This window comes from Patagioenas fasciata, chromosome 6, assembly GCF_037038585.1.
Source record: "Patagioenas fasciata isolate bPatFas1 chromosome 6, bPatFas1.hap1, whole genome shotgun sequence".
Classification (NCBI taxonomy): Eukaryota; Metazoa; Chordata; class Aves; order Columbiformes; family Columbidae; genus Patagioenas; species Patagioenas fasciata.
The window spans coordinates 13,481,648-13,507,118 of record NC_092525.1 but is presented as its reverse complement, the minus strand read 5'-3'; the positions used below and the strand labels follow the sequence as shown (position 1 = coordinate 13,507,118).

Below are 25,471 nucleotides of genomic sequence, written 5' to 3'. Positions count from 1 at the left end.
CTGCTCAGACATTAATTTTACAGCCCGAGTCGAAAGAGCTATTCGAAATACAGCACGTGGCACCTCGGTGCTAATTCCCAGCAGCAGCCAGGCACCATAACCCAGCACCACGCTGCCTTCCTACACCTCTTAATGAGCCCCCAGCAGGGCTCTGCTGTTAATTGCGGTGCCTTGCACCCCAAAAGAATGCTGCAAAATAGATAAGCATACATGTACAGTATGTATACTGCTCCTGTTAGTACTAATAGCGGGGTTTTCTGCTGGTTTTAGGGTGTGCAGGGATGTGCCCATGTTGGAAAGCTGTAATGCAATAGAGCAAAAGGCAGAAAGTCTTGCCTATACACACAAGCATTTTTGTCAGCTATACGTCTCGTGCAGGGACAAGCTTCCCCTTTAGAGGAGTCAATGCTCTTTTTATGGCACGGCTCTAAAAATGAGCTGGGGTGGAGAAAAAGCCCATCCTGGTGATGCTTCTCCCTGCACATCCCATGGGGTCGGATGCTGATGGCGATGGGAACGGTCATCTTTTTTTGGGGACTGGACCCAACGGGGATGTTCGCACCCTGGGGCAACTCCCAGCACTTGTGTTCTCCTCATGGTGGGAGTTTTTACAATTGCTCAGACAGACAGTGGCTTTTACAACAGTTTTTTACAACTTCTAGAACCGCTGAGTTGCAGATTTGCTGTCTCAAAATAGGCTGTCGTTAAAGTGTCAGGATGACAGCTCCCTTTGATTGTCAATTATTCTTCTTTATTGTATCAAAGACACTCAGTGAAAGCAAAAAAAAAAAAAAATCTAGGTGATTTACTCCTCTTTGTAATTAGAATTAGTAATCAGATTCTCCTTTGTAATATGGTGGGTTTGTGTCTGAGAAGCGTTGGCAATGTGGATTTTTCAGCAGCCCTACCCCAGGATGCAAAACCTTCTGGCTGGTTCACATGGAGGGACCATGGGGACATCACAGCAATGTCACCAGCATAGCTTCAGTGGAGGATGCACCCCCACACCCCCCAAATTTTGTGATCTTTCTCATTCACACAGGACAGATGTCCATGTCTGGGGTTGCCTCTTGTTCAACCCCAAGAAAGGGAGAAACCTTGGAGCACTTTGGCTGATGGGTCCTGGTGAGATCCAACAGCTGCTACACAGTTATTGGGAAAATAACTGAGAAAAATGGAAACAACTAAAAAGTAAGTAGCACAAGAAGGAATATTTGAGGCTTTTTCATTACTTGGAGGTTTTCTGATGGGGATTTTGCTACATGAAAGAGAGCATCTTCCATTGGCTTTCAGCTCAAGCATGCTCCCCTTGGGATGAATTTGTCCAGCCGACACTTGAGATTTGTGACTTTACACTTTCCTTCAGGTATATTGACCACAGAGGTCTGCTGGGCTTCCTAAAAAATCAAGCAAAAATACAAGAGAGAAGTTTAAAAGTCACTTTAGCTGAATCCAGCCCTTCAAACAATGGGTCTGTTCAAGAGGTGAAGGACTGGGTAGCTCAGTTGGGTTATTTTAATTATTTTTAATTAACCTGTATCAGTATCCCCTTCATCTCCTGTGACCCTTACACCTGGTCCTGCTGCCTCTCCATGTGGTGACCATGGCCAAACCCCACCATCCCATCCCATCCCATCCCATCCCATCCATGTCCCCATCACCTGCCTTGTCCTCAGGCTGCAGTGACTTTGGGCTGTGTTTGCTCTTGGGTGTTACAGGGTTTATTATTATTTTTATTTCGGCCTTGAATTGGAAAGGAGAGAGGGGATGTTTGGGGAATTGTTTTCCGTTCAGTTTAATTCATTTTTAATCAGCTGACGGTAACGATTTGATACAGACAATCTTCCCCAACTGAGGTTAATCAGGACGGAGCAAGCCTTTCACTTGGCGTTATTTAGAGAGGCATTTTATAGAAATACTGTTAGAGAGGTTATTTAACCATATATTTGTTTTCATTGTGTACACAGCTTTTTCATGGGCTTCTCAGCATTTAATGCTGAGAGATTTTATTTATTTTTGTCATTTGGAGGGAATTCAGGCCTGCCAAAATGCCTGGGATAGACGGCCCCGGAGGCTGCAGTAATCTGTTCAGACCATCTGGGCTCCAGCTTTGGGAGCAGCCCTGGGGGGGGCTGGAAAGCTTCAACAAGCCCCAGCCCCATCAGCCTGGAAAGCTGGGATTTTTTTGGAGATTCAGTGACAGAGATACCCCAATAGGAACACGCCAGCTTCTGTCAGTCCCCGCGATGCTTCTAGCACAGCATTTCCATGAGGTTTAGTCCCTGGGGGGTTGAATTTAGCTCTGGTGGGTTGGTGATGAGTTGGGGGCAAAATTAGACCAGGAGATGGTGCCAGCCCCACAAAGCTGGAAACTTAAACTGTGAAACAGCTGAATGGTCCAGCAGCCAAGCTCCAGAGCAAAGCTTTACAGCCAGCGGGGAGCAGCAAGCGTCTGTGTCACCTCTTCAAACACCGTCCCCAGGCAGCAGGGAGCAAACCAAAATCCCAGATAGCAGCTGAGCTCTTGCAAATATTTATTTACCCCTACAGGTAGGGTTGTACATGGGTATTCCTAGGCCAGGCACACATAGAAACCTGCTTGTTAGCAAAGCCCCCAATTCTGGTGCTTTGCAAGAAAATGCCAGTGCTACCAGCAGCAGTTCCTGACCCATCAGAGATGCTTGGGGATTGACAAGTCCCCTGGCGTGGGTGGCACCTCCATGGGGCTGCGCTCGCTTTTGTTTTCTCTTGTTGCAAGGAGTAAAGCATCTGTCTGGAGACGGTAAATTATCCCCTCGGCTGGTGTATAGCTAATGTAATTAAGCTGCATTTAAAGACTCCCCAAGGTGCTCCGTTCTCCGCTCGGCGGTTTGCAGCGTGCTCACTCCTCACCGCATCCCAGCCCATCCCTCTTGGGGGACCAGCATCCCCGGCTGCCATTTGCAACTAGTTTGCGATGGGAGGGGGGGCTGGTATTAATTAAAACTGTTCTGCCTGGGTCAGGTCCCAGCCAGGAGATGATGGATTATTTGTGGCCTGTGCATGGTGGAAATTAGAGGATGGACAATGCCAAGCAGCAGGATCAGGCCCTTGCAAGGGGCTCTGTGGAAAACAGGGCCAGCCTAGTTCAACCCCAGAATTATTAACTAACTTCACTAAAAAACTTCTAGCACCTCCAAGCTGGTAAAAACCTCTGTGCTCATCTACTGCATATCTTAATTCTGTGTTTTATGGCAGAGAAACCTGTGTTTCCTTTTAATTTATAAAACCTCCCAGCTGTTCTGGCTCCAGATGTGCAGGGAGCAGCCTCAGCAGCACAAACCTGCTAGCAAGGGCTTACTGGAGGTGTTATTTGAATCCTGAAGGTGTTTGCCACCACGCTGCTTGCTTTTATTTATTAAGAAAAAATAAGGTATAAGTTTGAGCTGGCTTGGGCAATCCCACTTTATGCTTTTTAAGAGCCACTCTGTGGCTACAGAGTAAAACCAAAAACCAGGAGACCCAGTCTCCATCGTGGTGCTGCTTCCCAATTCTTCAGTCAAATCTTTCCCCTTGACCTCAGAAAAGAGCTTAAATTTCCTGCCGCTCTGTGTCGTATTGAGCCTTTCCCACACGTTTGCAGAGGTGTGGCCAGGGCATCGCTGGGTGCTTAATGCTCTCCCAAAATCCCTGTGGGAATGTTGTGACAAGAGCAAAAGTGCCAGCTGTCCCCATGTCCCTTGGGGAGGGCACTGCCCCGTGGTTTGCAGCAAGCTCACCTCCATTAGGTGCCTTTACAAGCAGCGAAGTAAAGAAATAATAAAAGAGGGATGCTAACTGCTTTGTCTCCCTTTCTCTGGTCTGCTTTAATCAAGCTAGAATTAGGAAAATCTCCCCCTAAGCCTGCAGCGTGGCACTGGGGGCTGTTATCTGTCCTATCCACAGTGTGGCTGGATGGCTCTGCTCCCACTTCGTTAGCTTTTAATCAGCTTTCCCCTCCCAGTGCATCCCCCGCAGCATCCCTTATTTATACCTTTCATTTTGCCCTCTGAGCCATATTCCCTCTTAGCATTGCTAAACCAAACAGAACGCAAAATCTGATAAGCGCAAGGTAGTATTTTCTCACCCCGCCCTGTGGGATACATTATTTACGAAGCTTATCGATTGTGGGAAATAACCCAGGGGCGTTCGAACATGAGCTACATCCCCTCTTACACCAGAGACGTTAATTACCTGCAAGCTGTTACCGGCTCAGCTGCTGCCAATCATTGCTCCCAGACCAATAGGGTTTAGAGACACAAGGAGATTTCGAAATATCACTGACGAGCTGGTGCATCGCACCCTTCCCAGCTCCTGGAGCCACTGGCAATGGGCATCGCTCTCACTTTAAACCCCATGTGCTGCATCAGGCATCCAAATTGGCCTGCCACAGCTCCTCGCCATCACTCTGCACCCGCTTTTCCCTACCACCATAAAGAGCTCTTTAGTATTTCCCTGCCCTGACAGTTCTTATAGGAGGTCACGATGTCACCTCTCAATCTTCATGATAAACTAAGCAGACCGAGCTCTCCAAATGCAGCAGTTTCCTCATCCTTGGGGAGTTTTGTGACTCCATAACCACTCCAGTCCCTCAACATCCTCTCGAGGAGTGTGGGCACCAGACCTGCCAGCAAAGGGCTTGCTGTTGGCTGCATCGGTGCTATATAGGGGATAAAATCACACCCTACTTCTCCATGGCACCCTAAATAATACCCTGCTCCTCTGTGGTACCCTAAATGATGCCCTGCTCCTCTGAGGGTGCATCAAGGCTCTCTCTGTCCTTTTTCACCACATAGCTCTGTTGCTGCCCCTGGGATGGAAGAGCCCATCCCAGCAGCAGGTTTAGATGCACAAGTTTTACCTTTAGCCTGTGATATTTTGTGCATGGAGGAAGGGTTGTGATTAGCTGATAAGGTGTGGTCTAGGATGCTCTGAGCATGTTGGATGAGCAGGGGTGAAGGAAGCTTCTCCAGAAACCACCCTGAGATCAGGAGCGGTGCTGTGCTGATCCAAATAACCACGGAGCAAGGGGTCCAGTACTGGTGCAACCTACCTTACGCTGTCCAAGAAGGTTTTTCCTTTTTAAACTGCTGAATGAGCTGCCAAAAGCTGCTCCTGGGTTCTGGAAGATGGAGGTGGTGTGAGGGATCTGGCAGTGCAGATGGAACTATAATGCAGTAAATACAAAGAAAGCAACACCAAGGCTGTACCATGAGAATTTATGGAAGTTAGTACTTTTGCAACAAAACTCCTTCTTCTACTAATATCACACAGATTTTCTTTTCATTAAAAAGAATAAGTTGTCCCTAGAGCCATAACCAAGCTTTAGGTATGGAAAATCAGATGGTCAGGGATGCTTCTCCATGCAGGCAGGAGAAGCGGCACCACCGGCTGGAGAAGGTGGTCGCGCCCACCAGGAAAGCTGCGACAGAAATGAACTGAAGGATAAGGGCAAGATAACGTCAGTAATTAGGGCTGCAACAGAGATTAAATGCCAGATTTTCAATAGAGGACAGAGATGAGGTGAAGGTACCTGCTGATGTAAACCAGTATAATATCACTGACCTAAGTCTGAGCTCACTCTCCAGTATCCATCCCAACTATGATACTTCAGGGAGAGGAGAATGGCCAATAAAGGAAGCAATAACAGCAAAAGACTATAAAATCGTAATGAAAAATAATTAAAATACGACTATTGGTATGGGGATAATTACAAATGCAGGGAAGGTGGCAGTAACTGCACAAGGCAATGAAGGTGATGAGGAGCAACAGGCAAGAAAGGGATGCTGCTGGTGGCAGCAATGGGCTGATGGAGACATCAGCTTGTCTGGATGGAGACGCAGATCTCAAAATTGTAATGGGAATAATTATGACTGTAATGGGGTGGTAATAAAGATAATGGAATCATAATTGAGGAGGGGATGGCTGTAAAGGAGGAGGTACAGATAACAGTCTTGTAAAGGAGATGATAAGAAAGATAATGGATGGTAACGGAGTTGTTGTTAAAGGTAATGGAGTTATAATGAGGTATGACTGTGGCAGGTAGAAGGAACGGTTGGTTTAAGGAGGACTGTGATGCAGAGAGGACTCTATTTCTAATTCGTCATGACAGGCAGCACTGGAGGTGACCATGAGGCTAATAATAACTGAAGGGGTCAATGGTTAAGACAAACGCAGCCACACAATGAGCACAACAGGACCGCGGCCCCTGGAGATGCAAGGTGGAGGTGCAGATCCTGGGGAGGGGGATGCTGTGCTGCAGCACAAGGTACAAGGCAGAGGAGACTATAAAAAGCACCGTGACAAGTGACCTGGGCAGGTCCTGAGAGGTTTGCTTTGGGGCAGGGCTGTCCATCAAGGTCTTGAAACCAGGAGACAGGGCAGGGGAAAGAAGCTAATGCTGGCCATATGTCCCAGGCTCCTGCAGCGCTGGAGAAACCCTAAATGATTCCAAGGTTGGGTTAGCTCTGGAAGAATGCCAAGGGGAGATTTTGGCAGGCCCTGCCAACACGAGCACACCTGACTCATCTAAAATATCCTGGAAGGTCTTATCCCTGCTGTCTGAGCGGGCTCCTGCCCAGTATAACCATCCTGTCCTAATTAGCTGGGTGCAAGGGAAGACTGAAGCAAAGCCCAGGCTGAATCCTTTAGTTTTCCTCTTGCATTTAAGCAACGTGCTTGGGCTTTTCTCAATTCTCCTTCAAGTTCATTTACAAAACGTTTTTGCACAGCCTTAAAAAGAACAGTCCACTGTCTGTTCACATCTCAAAGTTGTAGCTGCATGGCCGCTGCTTCGTTGTCCCCATCGCTGGGTCTCTGGCCTCAGTTTCCCCTTTTCTGTAACTCTTCTTTGGGTCTCGGGTCCATCAGGTGTCTGCCACCTTCCTCTTGTTTCTCTGCATCAGGACAGGTTGTTGTGGTGCCCCTAATGCAGTCGCTTCAGGTAATCACTAGCTTCCCTGCACTCTTTATCCCTTGGATGATCTTCCCTAGAGATGCCACCTACCAGTTCCCCGAGATTTTTGCAGCACATTATCTTAATTCTGCTGTTCTCACTCTCTTCCTCTTGGCATTGTGGGCTCTGCTATTTTGTGACTTATTTCCTGAAATCACCTTCCACTGTTTTTTTTTTTCTAACAGTTCTGCTCTGTTAGCCCAAACCAAGCCCAAAATAGCAGCTTCTGCAGTAGCTTTTGCCATCATTGGAAATGAGATGTTGCGCTAACACACCCAGAGAACTAAATGGCTCCGTCCTGCTGTATTGTTCTCCCAAGAGATGTTGGTGGGGTTTAAGATGCCATTGCCAGCAGGCTGTACCATGTGGAGGTATTTTGGGTTTGAAGAGCTCCTCTCATTCACCCAACTCCTTCTTCCAACTCACATGAGGTCTTGTCCCACCAGTTTCACCCTTTTAAAGTTACCCACACTGAAGTAGCCTGTTCCGAGCCCCTTGCTAACGCTCAGGACAAGCATGCCCCACTCTTGGTGCCCTCCCTCCCTCCATTCACAGCTTGCTCTTCTACAGCAAGTCACACTGCGTTCCATTTATCCCACCAAATCCCTGTAATGCTCTTTAAGCCCTAGTCTGAGCAAGGTACTAAGATGTCTACATCAGCCTTTTTATTTGCCCTGTGTGTACAGACACATTCACCCTGTTGTTTGCTTTCTGATCCGTTTTATGCCTAGTTTTTCCTGTCATTTATTGGCATTTCTTCTGTTCACCTGTAGATATGTGGCACCTCCTTGCTTTGATGGCAAGCCAGCATGACGAGGTGCCTTTCTCACCTAAGGGGATCCCAGCTTCCCCACAGTGAGAACACATCGCATTTCAGCACAGACATAACAAAGATGTTTTTATTTTTAATGCCAAGGGTGGTGAGAGCCTGTCCCAGGTTGCCCAGAGAGGTGGTGGATGAACCATCCCTGGAGACATCCCAGGCCAGGCTGGACGGGGCTCTGAGCAACCTGAGCTGGTGAAGATGTCCCTGCTCATGACAGGGGTGGCACTGGGGGAGCTTTGAAGATCTGTTCCAACCCAAACTATCATGATTCTAAATGTCTATGGTTCTGCCGATCCCCAGCTCAACAACAGATGAGAGAATTTCTTCTCATCCACAAACCACCAAGACGGTGAATCTGTCTCCATCAGCCACTTCTCAGCTTGCGTTACCCAGAGCTCCCCAAAACCTTTGCAGTTCTGCCCCTGCTTCCATCAGGCAGGGGTTTAAAGTACCATGTGAACATGCCCAAGAAAAAGTGTCCTTCAAATGCTCAGTCACCTCTGAAATAAATAGAAGCTCTAACAACAAAAAATATTAATGGTAAAAAAAAATAATGGAAAAAGAAGAACGCAAGAGATTGCACCAGCCTCGGAGATAACCTAGGGACATTTTTTTATCACCAAAAGTCCATTTTCAGTCACGGATGGGACTTTATCTTCTTAATCGCCTTCCTAACAGAAAACCATGAAGTCACAATAACCTGACCCACCAAGGGACAAAGCAATTGCGTGTCCTTTTTCTCCTGGCTGATCGCCAAATCAAACTCTGCTAGATACAAGGAGGAAAAAAAAATACACTGCAACAGGTGTCCCAAAGGGAAAACAGGGAATGAGGGAGAAGGATAGGAGGGGAAATTGGAAGAGAAACTTGGCCCAACTTTGGGATGAACAGAGCCCTTAACTACTAACCAGCCATGGCTGCCTGGCGAAGCTGCAAGAAAAAACTCACATTTTTGTCATCACCAGAGGCTCCGGCCCTGATAAACGACAAGTCAAAAAGTTTGTGAGCAATCTCATGTAGTAGAAATTAAGGCAGGCAATGGAGCCTTGAAGAGAAATTGTAATAGTTAGCTTTCCCATGCTTGGAAGGTTTGTACTGGGAAGATGTCCCTCATCTGCAGGCTGGCCAGGAAGCTCAGGAGGAGTTTGCACGAGGATTTCATGAGCTCAGGTTATTTGCTGGTCATTTTGAAACAGAGCTGCTTACAGTTGTCTGAGGGAGGAGGAAAACTTAGAAAAAAAAAGCCAAAGCAAGGAAAAAAAATGCAAAACCCATGCCAGTGCATAAGAAGGCACCAGCAACACAGAGCTGGAAAGGATCAATGTCTTGTCCAGCAGCCTTAACAAAGCATTTAAGCTGTTTGGAGCCTGCTTTCCCGCAGAGCTCTCTGCTCCAATGGGCTCTAAGCGCTGCAACATCATCCACACTGAGAAGTGCCTGGGGTTGAGGTGTCACCCCAGCCTTGTGTTTGTGGACGAGTGGCTGCAGTTTCCCTTTGGGGATGGCAAGGTAGTGACAAAGAACAAAAGTAAAGGCTGTGGGAAAAAAGAAAGAAAAGGCTGACCTGATGCTGGCTGCCAGAGGGAGACTCAGAGCAGGACTTCCCTTCCCAGTTAAGAAAAACCCCATGGAGTACGGGCTGCACTCTCCTTTTGCTCTTTGCCACCTACCTGGTGTCTTCAGAGCCTTTGGGGAACAGTCAAAGCCCATTCAGGCTCCGTGGTAACCCAGGTGACTTCAGCCAAAGGGGACAAATTTGAGTGCTGGGGTGAGCGCTGCAGCAAGGCTGGGTGCTATGGGGTGAGGGACCCAGAGGTTTCTGCAGCAAAGCGACCAGCTCCTGTTGCTGATGGCATCATCTGCATCCTCACACCTCACCACAGGGACACATCCTGCCACCGCTCAGGGATTAACCACGGCTCTCTGCAAAGCATCAACCCTTCAGACAGGTTTGGCAGCAGGACACCGAGACACACCAAAAACCCAGCATTGCAGAAGCTTTTCCTTTAAGGTTACTTGGAAAAATTACCCTGAAACACAGCTCAAGAGATTTCCTTAAAAGAAATAGCAAAATGTGGCAGGAGGGTAGAAAACCCATAATAAGTATATGGTAACCCCTCAAGGAGCTGGCTTCAGCCACAGCTGGCCGTCCCAAGCTTGCATAGATCATGTTAGCATGGAAAGGCACAGCAAAAATAATTAAAAACAAAACAAACCAAACATTTTTAGGCATTGTACACTTACCTCATATAAGCCCAGCCACCCCAGCTAGCAGCCCTGCTGCCAAAGGGAAAAGCCCTCATGCCCTGTTGCATCTCTCTGATGTTTTCCCTCTGCCCAAGCTTGTGAGGGTATCAGCATCCAGGCATAACCTCAGGATGTTTCTGAAATAGCTGGAGAGAGACGAAAATTAAAAGGGAGATAAAAACCCCATTACACAAGAGAAGAAATGGTGTTATTTTGGCTTTTTTAGATGCCCGAGTGGTGGTGTACATGGTTCAAGCTCCCTGAGAAACTGTACCCTGTGGGAAAATCCTACAGGATGCAATAGCAATGCAGCTAATGGACTTACCCTGAAACCTGCAGGATTTAATAGCTCAGGATGCTCTTTCTAATAGTGGTTTTAACCATCCAATTCAGGTTTTTTATGGCAGAGAGAATTATCCTTGCCCTTTCATAGAACATGATCCACAAAAAACCTGTAAGAAAACCATTTTCTACTAAGCTTTCTATTGCTTTCAAGGGGTAAAAAAGCCAGGAAATGTAATTCAAATTACACTTCCCCAAAGTCATCGTTTCTTCTTAATTCTTGGTTTAAGCCTTGCAAGGATTTGAGAGTTGGATTCTCCACTCTTGGCATCAGTGGTACTCCAGATAAACTAACAGACTGGGTTTTCATGGCCATTGCTGTGGTGCCCAAGTAGCAAGAGACCCTGACAGGGTGTTTTATGAAAGAAGTCATAAGCACTTAGCAAAAATCTATTGGCATCCATGTAAAAATTGGGAGTCAAATTCTCTGCAATGGGAACAGGCTGCTGCAAGCCTGGGTGCTCCTTTTCCCTCAACTTCAGGGACAACTGTGCCAAAGCAATCAGTGACAAGTGCCTCCATGCCAGTTCCTTGCTGATATTGTAGAAATTCAAAATATGTTCTTTTCAACCCAGAAAACGTAGACTCAGCCACTGTAGAGAGTTTCCATGATGAGTATTGCTCTGTCTGTGCATGCATTCATTCCTCCCCCAGGGCATTAAGTTTTCGCTTGATCTGCATGTCCAAAATATTGTAGCTAGATTTCTTGGGAACTCTGGGGCTGCTCAGAGATTTGGGATCTGCCTGGGAGAGCTGAGGTGAAGCACTTGGAGAAGGAGTGAGCAGTCCTGCAGAGACAGGGCTGCCTCATCCCAGTCTCACAGCATCACAGGTCCCCTTATGGGGGACAGCGTGGTGGCACATGTGGCAGGGCACACTTGGCTGTTGGGCTTGACATCTCTCACTTGGAGCTGCTCAGTAGGATTAAAGCTGAGCAGCCACCTCAGTCACACACAACCTCCCTCCAAGGGATGCTCCTTTGCAACCTCCTCACGTAGGAACATAAACCACATGTCACAATGATGTCTTGGGGAGCTGACACACCCCCCGTTCCCCCCACCTGGTGTGAGCAGGGAGGAGACACCTCAAGAGCTGCTTTTGGTGTAGTCAAGGCATCCTTAGAATTATAGAATTATTTTGGTTGGAAGAGACCCTCAAGATCATCGAGTCCAACCATTAAGGCAACACCAGCACTAAATCACGTCCTTAAGAACCTCAGCTCTGTGTCTTTTAAACCCCTCCAGGGATGGTAACTCCACCACCCGGAGCAGCCTGCTGCCCTTGGCCACCACCACCTTCAGGGAACATGGCTTTCCTCACCTGGATGGTGCAAAGCACCAGTGAGATTCAGGGGCTACAGAGTGCCCATAGCTGCCAGGATGTGCCCTATGTGAGCTGGGGGAAGAGGCTGTCTTCTCCAAACACTGCTTTTGAGCCCAGGACCATGACATCATCTCCCATGGCAGACTGAAACACCGGGGCAGCGCAGCCTTGGATTCATGAGCTGTTTCACCCAGGCATCAGTCCAGCCTGAGTCAGTCATTGGGCAAGTGGTAGCAGCTCTAACCTTGCACCATCAAGGTTGGGTCTGAAAAATAAATATATATATATATACACATTAAAATACTCTCAGCCCCAACAACATCCCAGAGCCTCCTGGATGATGCAGATATCTCTTCCCCCATTAATCCCAAAGTCCAGGAATTTGGGAATGCAGCCCTGGATTGAACACACTGGGCATGCAGCACCATCAGCTGCTCCCAACAGCAGACAAGGAGTGTCCCATGATGCTGTCTCCTTCCCTCATTTTTAGGAGGAAAAAAGAAATTAATCAAAGGAAGCATCCAAAAGGCCATACTAAGTCCCAGGTGACCAGTGCCCAGGGCTGCAACTGCCAAGCTATCAATCCTCACCTGCAGCCCTCAGCTTTTGTGTCATTGCTGCCTCCCTCGCAGGCTCGGCCGTGCTCTCTGGAGCAATATATTTGGGTAATTTATTCTGCCCTGGAAAGCTCAGCTCCCAGACAGCATCTGAATCTCTGTGAAGGTTGCTCTGCTTTCTTAGCACCAGCCCTCCAGCCAGGTTTGGCAGCAGGACACCGAGACCCCCCCAAAAAATAGGCTTGCAGCAGCATCTCCTTCCCCTTCAACAGTGTAAGGTTACTCACAAAAGGAGTTATCATGAAACACAGCTCAAGAGATTTCCTTAACACAAATATTCAAGTTTCAGGGCCATTTTCCAACTACAGCCATGTGAAGTTAACTTCACACAGGTCCACAAACTGTTTTGAAATACCCCACTTTGCCTTTGCCAACCAACACATTACTCGGGCAGCCAGACTCGGCACGATGCCAGGAGCTGGAGCAGTGCCCATGGGATGCTCCGCTGCCCTCGACAGAGCTCATAGACCTGCTGCTCACCAGCAGATTTGCTCCCTCAATGGCTTACCTTGTCCCACGTCCCATTTTCCTGTGGATTTTTCAATATCGGATGGTTTCTTCCAGCAGCCACAGTACTGCCTCCCAGCCCCAGGAAGCAGAGACTTCCACATCCAATACACTTCTTTGGATATTTAAGATTTGATTTAAGCTCCTGCTGTCACAGCAAATAGAAAACTATTTTTTTCCACATGCCAATGAAGGCTGACATGGAATGCAGGCGAGTTTCCATCACCTATTCAAAAAAAACCAAACCAAAAAGCAGACAGCTGGAGGTGTGCAATCACAGTAGAGCCACTGGATAAGCGTTGGATGAACAGATTACATGAGCATCAGCACTTTTTACTTAATTATTTCAGGCTTACCAAACTCACAAAGGCACTTTTTAAATGCAGCTCAACACAAACTCACATTTTCTTATGGAACAAAGTGTTCAGTGAGACCACAAGCGGGTCTGACACAGGATGGATGGACCCACCATGGGTGCACCTGTGATGATGGTCCAACGCTGAAGCATTTCCAGAGTCAGATAACAAGTCGCCATCTCTCCCATGTCTCCAAAGCCCGCGTGTGTCTCACACAGCCATAAATCAATTTCCAGGCTTTTTCAGAATTGGATTCATAACACCGAAGCCTCAGGTCGCGCATACTCAAGTGCTCCACAGGAATTGAAAGGTCGATGAAGTGCTTTTTGAAAAATATTACTTAAGCTCCTCGGAAAGGCAGGTACTTCAGCAGGGGCTCTATCAGGTTTATAGTCACGTACAGAAGCATTATCCTATGGTTTAAGTGTAGCAAAAAATGCAAAACATTACATCGAGCAAGGGAAAACAGAGCGTGTTGAGTTACTGACACGGTTTTAAGTTAATTCAGGGAAAAGGAGCATTGCAGCTTGGGCAAGGAGCAGTTCCCTGTCTGGGTGTCCAGCAGCTTCTCCCATCCAGATGTGCTACAACAAGCTGAAATGAGACCCAGTCTTTCAGCACTAACAGCCACCCTCAGCACTTTCCAGAGCAATTATCCATGCAAAGCACCCAGAAGCAGCCCTGGGGCACATGGATTAGGTTTGCCCAATTTGCTCAGGGCAGAGATTTCCAGTGTCTCCAGTAAGCCCTTGTCCCTGTCCCCATGGTTGCTCTGCATCCCATGATGCTTTTCAGAGGTGCTCCCACCTTCACTGTCCAGCCAGCTCTTACAGCAGGAGTTTTCACCCAAACCCAGCAAACACATAACAGAGCAGCTTTGTGTAAAAATAAATACATTCTTTAAACCCTCAGAAGACCATTATAAAGACCTTATACCCACTAGATAACCCTGTTGCAGTTGTGCCAGCTCAGGACTGGGTGCTCTATTGACTTTGGAAATCACTGATTTACCTGCAAATTCTCAAAACAGGACAAATCTTTGATTAAAAAAAAAAAGAAAGGGTTGTGCCTCCTGGCTGTGCCAAACAGAGCATCTTGCTGCATTCAACTGTTTCTCTAAATTTAATTTACAGCATGTCAAAGTCAGTAAGCTCCAAAGCACCAATGTTTAGATGGACGGGAAGACTCTCAGGTCACCCAGGAGGGGCTGAAAAGCCCGAAATAGGTACTGGCACACCCAGAACAGCAGGAGCAGCATGGGGGAAATATAAAAGCAGCTCTGGGAAACAGAGCATCAGCCAGACAGGCAATGAAGTCCTGGCATGAACCAAGCCCTCCTAAAAACTACCAGGGGGAAACACAGCGTGGGGAGACAGGTGAAGTGATGAGACCTTCCCACCTTTTTCTTCTCCTACCCTGTGCTTGACAGCCAGCTCTGAGGAGCTTAAGGTTGGATTTTAAATATCACCCTTTACAGGGACCGAAGGCTTAAAGAAAATACCTGAATCTCCTCCAAACACATGGCTTTCTTTACGATAGACTCCTATGTCCTTTCAGCATCCCAACTTTGCATGGAACAGATGTCCACCACACATCTAAAAAATGGAGCACACCAATATATGTTTACACATATAAAAGCTTTATATATTTTTATGTACATATCTATTTAATACTTTAAAAATATATACAGGAAAAAAACACATGAGCTACAGAAGACAACTTAGGGCACAGTAGAAACCCAACCCAAAAACCACACCTGAACTCCCAAGCACAGGTCACAGATGGTCAATGTATTTCTTTTCCTGAGACTCCCAGCAAGGCAACGTTCACACTTCTCAGAGGCCATCAGGTGGCAGACCAGCAACACGCTAAGTCATTTACTGGAGCAAGACAGAAGTAGCATTCCAGGGTTCTCTGCTATTTCTTCTACCCAGTAACAGAAGGCAACAGTTCCATGGACACCCCACCAAACTTGAGATCCTTTCCTTAGAAACCCAGTGCTTACAAAAAAATTCAGCTCCCTTCCTACCTCCTCTTACATACATCTTGTACCTGTCTAGGGCATCACCAACCATAACAACTCATCATCCTCCAAACACCACAAAACCCCCCACACCTCTACCAAAGTTGTTCTGCTCGTGACCTGATGTCAGCTGACATAAATGAGCACAGAAATCAGCAGAGCCACATGGACTTAAAGGAGCTGATCAGCCAGCCTAATTACTTATGGCAGGTACCACCCCTTGCAATTAGCCATCTCACCTCTAAGAGCTGCAGCAGCTTTAGGAAGGAGACACAGAAAAAAGATGGAATTTCAAAATAACTATTAGCAACGCTTGGCATTTCCTTGGTTTTTCCAGACCAGCCAAGGCAGGTGTGTATGTAGCAAACTAGATCTCCTGCCAGGGAATGCAATCATATATGAGAATGATTATAATTATTTGCAATCAGAAAACCTTCCATCAGAGCATCTTGCGGCACTGTAGGAGCAGGGATGAGTGAAAGCCCCTCTGCAAGGCACACTACGCTTCATGGCCAGGACACCATAGGCTAAGCACCAGCCGTGCCCTGGCTTTAGAGTGTCCATTCTTCTGGGCACAGCAGTGGTACAGGAGGTGGTCTGCGATAATTCGGGCAGTCCTGGCTCCCTGCCCACCCCTGCCACGTGGGTCTGGCCCCATGGCTCAGGTTGGGGAGGCAATTAATGATAAAAGCCCAGAAGCTGGCAGCAAGAGCTTGTCACATCCATGTGTTCCACAAAAAGCAATATTTTTCTTTTTTTCTCCCCAAAGCTCTACAAAACCAAATATTAGACAAAAAAAAATACATGTGAAGCTGCTATTGATCTTCCGGCCAAGCTTTGCATTAAAAGAACATCTGTTTCCGCGTACTTCACTTATAAAAGACGACAAGGTATCAGAAATGTCACAGCTCAGTTTCATCTCCTAAACACCACATTAGACGTGGGTGAAGCCAGGCAGGGTAGGGAGAGAACCCACCCAAATTTCAGACCAGATTGTAAAATTTATCTTTTTCCGCAGTTTTGGCAGTGGAGCTAAGCATGTGTCTGAGGGGTCTGCTGCAGGCTTTCTGTTTTCCTTTCTCACATGCACTTCAGTGGAGTATTTTGGACTTTGTGGACAGAAAGTGCTTCACAGATAATCCCACTGGAATAAGAGGGCTTCGAGTTATTAAATGTTTATCTAGAGTGGAAAATTAGATTGGCACCTCTGCACAGAAGTGAATTTCCACCAGCTTGTGGTTCTATTCATTAGGCTGTTATCTCAGCCTGTCATAGGGAGATAGCCCTGTGTTACCCCCATTTTTCAACAGGGAAACGCAGCAGTGGCAGCAGCAAGAGGAATCCATGGTGAAACAGCACAGTCAGGGCAGGGGTTAAATTCCTGACTGCTGCTGCCCACTCTACCCACACCAAATGAATGAATTATGTCTCAAAAGGCTTGATCAGAACCAAAACAATCATTCCTGAATTGAAATAACCATGCCAGAATTTAAGCCTGGTTGAAAGCTTCCCAGTGACTTCCTCCAGCATGATTCCCTAGCCCAGTGCCAAACCCAACTGAAGAAATCGTACATGTGTGCAAGTATTGGGATGTTACCTTGTCATCCTCCCTTCCAGGAGAACCTCTCTGAAATGCTGGTGGATCTGTCCATTGCAGTGAGGAAACACTTAAAGCTGTTCCCAGGTGGGATCCTGCCTTACCGGTTAAGGTGAACAGAGTTTCTTCTACCATTTCCCACTCATTTTCCCATGCAGAGCTTCTTGCAGTGATCTGGTGGCTTCAACCCCAGAGTCTTTCTCCTGTTGCAACACTTCTAACTTCAGCAGAACCATGGAGGTCTGGCCAGTGCTACCATGATACATTTCAAGCCTTCCCAGCTGGTGGCCTCACCAGTGGTTTTCCAGGGACTCCTAGCTTCCAGACCCAGCAGAACAGCCCTGTCGCCTGCAGTGCCACCCTCAGCAGTCCCAGCTTCATGGGACAGGTCATGGAGGCACCACAGTGCCTAATGCTTCTGATTTTCAAGGGAACATTGGTGTAGCCTTCATTGCATAACCCATTCCAGGCTGGTGGTAGGTTGGAGGAGCCAGGCAGTGACCAGCTGCGGTCATATACCAAAGCATTTCTCTGAACACCATCCTATTTGCTTAATTTAAGGTGTGTGAGAAGTAGTCCACGTCTGTCTCAATTAGCGGGTTCAGTTTGCCTCATTTGTCAGGGTTGTCCTGCTCCCACCAGGCATCAAGGGCCATTTACTTGTCACTTTCTACAGGAATAGGGCACAGCAAATAATCCCTTGCTCTCAAATTGCTATGCTCCGACTCTGCAAATATATTTTTGTTATTTCCCCTCTACCCACAGTGCTGCAATTGCTGCCCAAGTGATCTCATTTCTCAGTTCAGCAGGCCCTACTTGGGTGGCTGCAGCATGTTATTTATCACTATTTATCCATCCATTTGATCAGTAGTGAAGGAGGGCAGCAAACACAGGCAACAAAGCATGTTTCAACTGACTGTGGTTAATTCTGGCTTAGAAATTATAAGAGCCTCAGAAATGCGAGGTGCTGAGCCAGCCTTCTGGGACACTGGGGACCACGATGTCAACCCAAAGCTGAATTCTGACCCGTTCATGAAAGGGGTTATATCACATCACTGTCTGTCACAGGACTGATGGGATCTCCTTCATCCCGAGTCTTACATCTCCACACAGTTCTTCTGCATAAAAACAGCCTTAAAATTGATTTTAAGAGCTCACTTGTGAACAGTCTAACCCCCAGTACTTACAATACTAGTGGGAGAACTAAAGGGAGCAAAACTAAGCTCTGGCTTAAAAAACATCACAAACCAGTGGGCTTGCTTCCAAGCTTCTGCACTGGCTCCAGGCTCAACAAAATTATGTTATGCCTTTATATATGCTCCTTAATGAGGTACTTACCTATTATATGACAATAAAACCCCTACCTGACTCAGACCTTCAGCTGGTGCAAGCCCACATTGATTACAGCTATTTTTCCTTCCCAAGGATCTTGTTTTCCCCTGCAATAAAAGCACCGAGGCTGTTTCCAGTTCTTCCAGAGGGACGTAAAACAAGGAGGGATATGGGTTTTGGGTACTGTGATACTGTGATATGGGTTTTCCCCACTCACCTTCATTAATATGGTAGCCCAGGTCTTCCTCCAAAGTCCAGCAGAAGCAAATTTTTAACCAAAATGCTCCAGTATAAGCCTTCAAAGCCTGCTATAAAAATGACCAAAAAGCATTATCTCTGGTGTGCCTTGATTAAGGCCATTTTATACAGCTCCAGTGGTCTGGGGGGGTCCATGCAGGCATCTAGCCATCTCCTCAGACCCAGACGTGTCTGTGGTGGCTGTCCCAGCTGGCAGGAAGGTATAACCTAAGGAAATCTGGGATTTTGACTGCAGACCCAGTATGACTTATTGTACAGGACTCCCATCCTTAAAACCCAGATCAGCTCTGTCCTACCCCTGTGAGCCCTTCTCCAGTGCATGGAAATGCCACCACCTCTCCATACACGTGTGCAGCTTGCCAAAAGTGAGAAAAGCTCCAGATTAACCCGAGATAACACAGCCTGTCACTGCCTGCCCTGTTTTCCCCATCGTGCCAGTGAGCACCCATCATCCTGCTCACCTTCATGAAGGAGAAATACATCCAGGAGGTGTCAAACCCAAAAAGAAAAAAAAACAGTTATTACTGCAAACTCTATATACATTATTTATCAAATGAAGTCTCTGCAGCAGGACTACAATTCATTTCTCTGCTCCACCTTGCTCGTGCTCTCTTCAGCTGAGTTTTTGATGGGAGATGATAGAAACCATTTGCAGGCTCCTTGAGGTCACTCCTCCCAAGGAAACCCTGCAGGTCCCAAAAATGGACCTGGGACAAGGTTTGTCTGAGTAAAACTACCTTCTAGCAAGAGCCAGCTCCACAGCTCTAGCTCTAAATCTATTGCACAAGTATGTGCTGCTGCTCTGAATATTCAGGGGGAAATTACAACAGGAAGGCAAGTAGAAAATACCAATTATTGGAGGGTTCAAAGAGTGCGATCTCTGCTGCTACCTGCCAGGTTGCATATGCACATAAATCAGCCATAACGCACGGTTTAGTTTGAGCAATATATTAAAAAGGGAGAAAAATCAGAATTTTTCCAGTACAGGGGTTATAAAGCAGGTGGGGAAAAACCACAGCGTGCACAACCTCACGATCACATCAGTTCTGTTTCATCTCTGCCGTGTAAAAATATAAGTGTGGGGGAAACACAAATGCAAAATCACACCAGATGAGCGTTTCTTTTCCATTTTCCCCAACCTCGAGCTAGGGTATAAATGACTAGGCAAACTGAAAAGCAAGTTTAAAAAATCTGTGCTCATTTGACTTCAGCAGGTGGTTTTACTTTTAAGGCTTCAAAACTAAAGCAAATGGAGTTCATGGGTGCCCCTGCTCAGGTTTCCCAGGGAAAATGCCACAATTCCCTAATTATGGTTTTAAAAAGGCTTGGTAATAGCAGGGATTTTCCTCTCCTGGTCCGCAGCACTGTTATCCCTTTCACAGTTGTGCTGGCAGCATGTGGTGATTATACAGGGCAATGGAGATTGCGGTGCATCTGATTTCTTCAACGTGACTTTGCACTTCACCACACGTCCTTTCATCTTCATCAAGCCGTACGGTCCATCCACACCACGGGGTAATGGGTGGCAGCATTTTGGTGATGGAGCATCCCAGGTTGGGTTGTTTGCATCCGCTTCAGCTAAGCCCCGAGGAGGTCTGGGTTGACTCGTAGACTCTAATGCAACATGACAGCCAAGCATCAGCTACACGAGCATGAGAACTCGCTGCCGGCATCCAGGCTGTGTGCAGGGAGCAAACAGGGGGAATAAAACTCATGGCCGTGGCCAGGAGTGATCTGAATCCCACCGGTTGCAGCCTGTTGGTTTGCAGCATAATTGAGGTGGGGTGAATTAGGCAGGGAGGCTTCTCCTGCTTGGTTTTCTCCATGCTGGAGGATGAGTGGGTACCCTGCTACCCAGTCTTGCCTTACCCCAATGTCTGCAAGTCTTTGCCTGTGCATGGATGGACAGAAAGAGGGATGGTGCTGAAGGAGGAATGAGAAGGGATGACAAAGCTGCAGCTGTTAGAAAGGGAGAAAGGAGGTTTGACTGTCCCAGCTGGTAGCATCCCTGCAGTGCTGTCCATGCAAGGTCCACACTATGCCCACATTCAGCTGGGTCCTATGTTACCCTCCAAAATTAATTACCAGTGCCCCTGCTGAAGATAAAACTGAAATCATGTTTATTTTAGCGCTTACATTCCAGTTGCCATGTAATTAAGTGCTACCACGTAATTAAAGAGGATTTAGAGGGTGTTTACGTCCTGAGATGCTCCATAATTACAGTTAATTCCTCCTTTACAGCTTCTGAGCATCTCCAGTGGAGCTCTGGGAGCTGCTGGGGCAGGCAGAGCGGCTATCACAGGGATCAGAAACATGGTGTGCAGCTTTAGCACTGAAGGGTAGCACCTCTGAAAGGCCTGGCCCTGTCCCAGAAATCTTTCTTTAGAAATCTAATATCTTCCTAGGCATGGGGCAGGAGTGATGCCCCCAGGAGCATCGTTATGAGAAAACAGTGATGCAGGGGAGAGCAGCAAGAGGCATCGCTGCCTCTGCCCCCAGGCTCTCCCTGATTAAATTGCTTTAAAACTAAGAGATGCTGCATAAGGATAAAATAAACCCTTCTGCAACATCCAGGCCCGGTAAGGGGGAATTTATTTCATAACTGAGTGTGAATAAATACACAGCGTTAAGCACAGGACGTGCTGACCCCTCAAGGGCAGAGTCCCAGGGGACAGGGCTGTCCCAGCAGCAGGGAAGCCGAGGACATCTCCAACAGAGATCAAATTTTAGTGCTCAGAGGGTCAAGCTACCAAATACTCACCTGCCATACGTCAAATCAGATGTCCAGACTCAAAAGTAGGTACAGAAGAGCTCAGTTTTAGCAGCCAGCAACTCTGAGCTGAGAGTTCAGGCGCTGCTAGACCAGAGTGTCACATAAAGTCACAGAAGGGAGCAGGTCACCCTCCTGTGGGACGTTGGACACCTTGGGTCTTTATGTTGATGTTAGAGACCAGAAGAAAGTGCCCAGCCATGGGCCATGGTGTGATGCTCAGCATGGGCTGAGGCCAGTCACAGCACAGAGGTACAGGCAGCAGCTGAGCGCTGCCCAAGCCCACTGCTAGCAGTTTTCATTACAAAATTAGGTGTTCACCTTGGCTTTCATTGTAAAATTGGGCACCCACCTTCACAAGCCACTTAATTTTTTACCAAGCAAGAGTTTTTTGCGGCACATGGTTGAGCGCAGTCACTTCGAAGGGGGAGCTGGTAACATACCTGCTGCTGCTTGTAAATATATGTTAATGAAGACAGTCAATGCCACAGGTTGTTCAGTAAAAAGCTGGGATGGGCTCAGATTAGGGCTGGCACCCTTGCAAAAACAAGACTTACCCCGGCCATTCTCTGGGCTTTGCAGGAGAGTGGGCGGGAGGCAGCAGTTGAATGCGGCGTGTGAAGTCAGACTTGCTGGATCTGGGCTTTACCTGTTAATGGGAAAATGAAAGGAAATTCCAAAAACAACCCTTGCACTAAGCTACTGCCTGTTTTCCTAAGGGAGCTTATAGAGGCTATTGATATATGCCGTGGCAATTCAATAAAAGAATATGTAATGAAAGATATAATGTAGGCTGCAATCACAGAGGCATGCATGAATTATTAAGCTGGCAGAATTTACAGTCAGTTGGAGGAACTATAGATTTCTTCCTCCACATATAGTAAGGGAACACTGGTAACAGCATCAAAGTATTTCATCTTTAAATATGCAATTAGTCAGCAGGGTGAAAATCGTTCCCTCTCTGAGAGCTGCTTCGTGGTGGCATGAAATTACTCAGTTGGGTTTCTCCAGTGCATTGCAGGTATCAGTGCGGGTCCTCAGCTCCAGCAAAATAGAATCACACATTTTGGTCGGAAGAGACCCTCAAGGTCATCAAGTCCAACTGTTAACCCAACACTGGCACTAAACCATGTCCCTAAGAACATCATTTAATGAGTCCGCAGGTACTGGCCTTCAACTAACCAACCTCAGGCTGAGGTCCAGGGTTACAGGGGTCACGATGCTCCACTCCTCTAAGCTTTCCAGCTCCTTTAATTCCCCCAAAAGCCAGCAACAGGTTGCATTTAGAGAGGAGACAAGAACTGCAATTAGGCTAAGGGTGCAGAAGGAATTGATCACAGAGAGGACTCTGCTTGTGTGTAGCAAGAACCTTCACTCTGCCACAAAGCCCAGCGAAGTAATGCAATGAAAACCTTTTTAAACAGACAAATTGCACATCATTAGGTTAGTAATAACTGTGCTCTTCTCCCTCTGGAAAACTGCGGGAAGGAATCAAGTCTGCAGCACACGCTACATACCTACATCTGCATAGGAAGGTTCTACTGGTGCAAATCAGCTTCATGACACCAAAGTTGCAATGGTTTCCAGCTGCCGAGGAGCTGACTCAATTATTTCCACTAATTCCAGTTAGCAGCTGATGTAATGCAAGTGCCCTCTGGTAAGATGGGCAAATCACAGGAGTTTCTCACTGGATCGCAAAGCAAAACAAAGCAAAACCAAGGTGTGCATCTTCCCATGCACACATCCTCACCTGCCGGGGCTGGAGGAGGGCAGCACCCAGGAGCGATTGCCACACAGAGCTGGTGATGATGCTGATGCATGGGTTGCTCTAAACCAGAGAGTGCTGCAGCCTGCCTTGGGAGATCTAAAGAAAACAACAACAAACAAACAGGGTTGATCTTCAGTCCATCTCAGCTGTGTGGTCACCTCAGAGTGGAAAGTGTACGGCTGGGAAGCCAACCAGGGACACCACAGAGCCGAATTTCCTTCCCTACAAGGCAGACAAGCACGAGGAAAACTTACACAGGCTGTAATATGGAGCAGGCAGCATCTGCGCTGAGTGCTCAGGTATCTGAAGAGTGCTTTTTGGAGCCTTGAAAACCATCCAGTGGAGGTTTTTTTTGGCTTATGGGAAACCTCCAACACACTTTTCAACATAAAAGCTCACGGCTTAGGGATTGCCAGGTGTCAGCTTATACCTGCCTGCTCCTGCGTGCCAAGGAAGAAGGCAGCAAACTCTTCCTGATGGTTTTTGGCCAGCAATAGGGATGTGCCCTAGTCCAAACTCCAAATAAATCTGAGTTTTCCAGTTTGCCATCTGCATCAGAAAGCAGGGCTTGTGGTTTATCTGGTGTGCAGGAAAAGAGAACGCAACAAATGCATATAAATATGTATATATGCACATATATGTTCATAGGCTCTCAGTAGACTGAAGTGTTTCACAACCAGAACAAAACGTTTACTTCATTTTCACATCCTTAGCAACTTTTAAAACATTTTAATACACAATATCTGGCTGAAGAAACGAGTGCTATAATCTTTCAAGTATCTTTCCAGGCAGCGTTGGGTGTTTTATTTTTAACCAAAGCAATTCACCAAAACCTGCATGATAACAGAAATATTGTTGTACCCTCCAAATATTAAATGATCTCCAGTAAAGTGCTGGAGATAAAACTGCTGGTATCACCCATATTGTGCAGATCTGTTGTCCCTGCTTCTGTCCTACAGCAACCCCTGGGGCACAGTTTGCATTTGCTAAGCAGTATTGCTAAGCAGTAAGAAAGGAGGGACACAGCACTGCGTTTCTGGGTGATGCTGTCCCCCCAAAAACCGCTGCCGCACCACAAACGACTTTCTCGGTGCAGCTGCTCTGAGCATCACCACACATGGGTTCCCTTTTGCATTCCCAGCAGCATTTGCTCACACAAACACAGCCCATCAGCAAAATGTAAAAATAGCCACATATATATAATTAGAGTGGGTGCACTGTGGATTTAATAGGGTTTTTCTCTTTCTTCCTTCTCTGGCCCATAAGACATAAGCCCTGTATGGAGAGAGGCCGTTCAGGAGGGAAAGAGAACACTTTGCTGTGGTTGGCAAAAGCCTTCAAATATTTTACTCAGTTTTATATTGTGTGGTTTTTTTATTGAGCATCACACAGAAATTGCAGCAGATTGATTCTTTCACAGCTCCCCAAAGTCAAAATGTTTTGGAGCTGAGAGCTCAGTGCCTGCCAAACTTCATAATTAACTCTAATAACTCTTTAATTTGAACTTTAATTCAAACAGCCATGTTTCTGGGGGACTTTAGGGTGGGAGTGGGGGGAAGCAGCAAAGCAAACCAAGGGAAACCATCTGTAGTTTTTGAAGCACAAGGAAAGCTACTTCTCAATGAGCACAACTCCCACCCAGCACCTATTAGCAGCTGGAGGGGAATAAATAATGTGATATTCAAAATAAAGCAGCAGCCCCAAGGCTGTGCTGTGCCAGAGGCAACTGGAGATCAAACCTTCCCACCATGGGTGCGAGTGGATGAGGATGTATCACCCCAGCCCAGTGGAAAGTGAAGACGAAGGCATTGCCATCGAACGCTAGGAAAGCACCGGGCTCAAAGCTGCTATCTCTGCCACAGCCAGGAAGGTTTTCCAAGGCCATGTCTGGGGACAGAGGGACTGAAGCCACCAGGAACACCACCAGCTTGGAGTTTTATGTGAACTTGGTGGCAATGAAGGGGAAAAAAAAAAAAAAAAAAAACTAAAATACACCTGAGATAAACTTGCCCTAATGCAACTAATTTTACATGTGAAGCGACGATAGAAATTTGCTTCTTTTTTCTAATACAGGGAGAAGGAAAAAATATATAGTCCTGGCTCCGTTTCCTCAATGGTTTCTAATGGTTCTGTCGCTGCCCATGGGCAGTGTTAGCTGGGCTGGGAAGCATCAGGAGGGCAGGACGATGAGGAACCCAAAGCAGGAACATGAATACAACTTCTTTTCCCTGGTCAGCAAGCCTTGAGCTGTCAGGCCCTGCCTGCAGCCAAATCCCTGTGTTAACCCATCCTACCTGAGCTCCTGGCAATGAGCTCCTTTGGGAAAAAGCAAATCACAGACCGGAGGAGCAGGAGACAAAGCAGGACCAGATAGGGAAGGGAGATGACAGACCTTGTAAATGCATCCACAAAGCTGGCAGGGCTTCAGAGATGTCAGGCCAAGCCTCCAGGAAGAAATCAGGGATTAATAGGGATTTATGACTCAGATGGTCTGCTGTGGGTTGGAGGACACCAAGGAACATCCTCCTGTTC

General features: G+C 47.0%; 1 protein-coding gene and 1 long non-coding RNA gene across 9 annotated transcripts in view; one reads left to right on the top strand and one right to left on the bottom strand.

Annotated features, from left to right (window-relative positions):
* Nucleotides 1-25,471, bottom strand: part of LOC136103798 (uncharacterized) — a 72,074-nt gene that overhangs the window by 1,636 nt on the left and 44,967 nt on the right. For 4 of the 8 annotated variants that reach the window (XR_011739674.1, XR_011739668.1, XR_011739671.1 and 1 more), the window contains 13 exons: nucleotides 22,922-23,035; nucleotides 21,729-21,820; nucleotides 18,361-18,451; nucleotides 18,176-18,250; nucleotides 14,693-14,786; nucleotides 13,238-13,604; nucleotides 12,837-13,061; nucleotides 11,709-11,976; nucleotides 10,372-10,498; nucleotides 10,044-10,192; nucleotides 9,470-9,722; nucleotides 5,072-5,185; nucleotides 1,233-1,397 (listed from right to left, as the gene is read on the bottom strand). This is a non-coding gene — a long non-coding RNA (uncharacterized lncRNA). The remainder of the gene's footprint in view (nucleotides 1-1,232; nucleotides 1,398-5,071; nucleotides 5,186-9,469; nucleotides 9,723-10,043; nucleotides 10,193-10,371; nucleotides 10,499-11,708; nucleotides 11,977-12,836; nucleotides 13,062-13,237; nucleotides 13,605-14,692; nucleotides 14,787-18,175; nucleotides 18,251-18,360; nucleotides 18,452-21,728; nucleotides 21,821-22,921; nucleotides 23,036-25,471) is intronic. The other 4 variants (XR_011739675.1, XR_011739670.1, XR_011739673.1 and 1 more) reach the window with 4 other exon arrangements.
* Nucleotides 1-25,471, top strand: part of TNR (tenascin R) — a 77,477-nt gene that overhangs the window by 14,964 nt on the left and 37,042 nt on the right. The window lies entirely within an intron of this gene.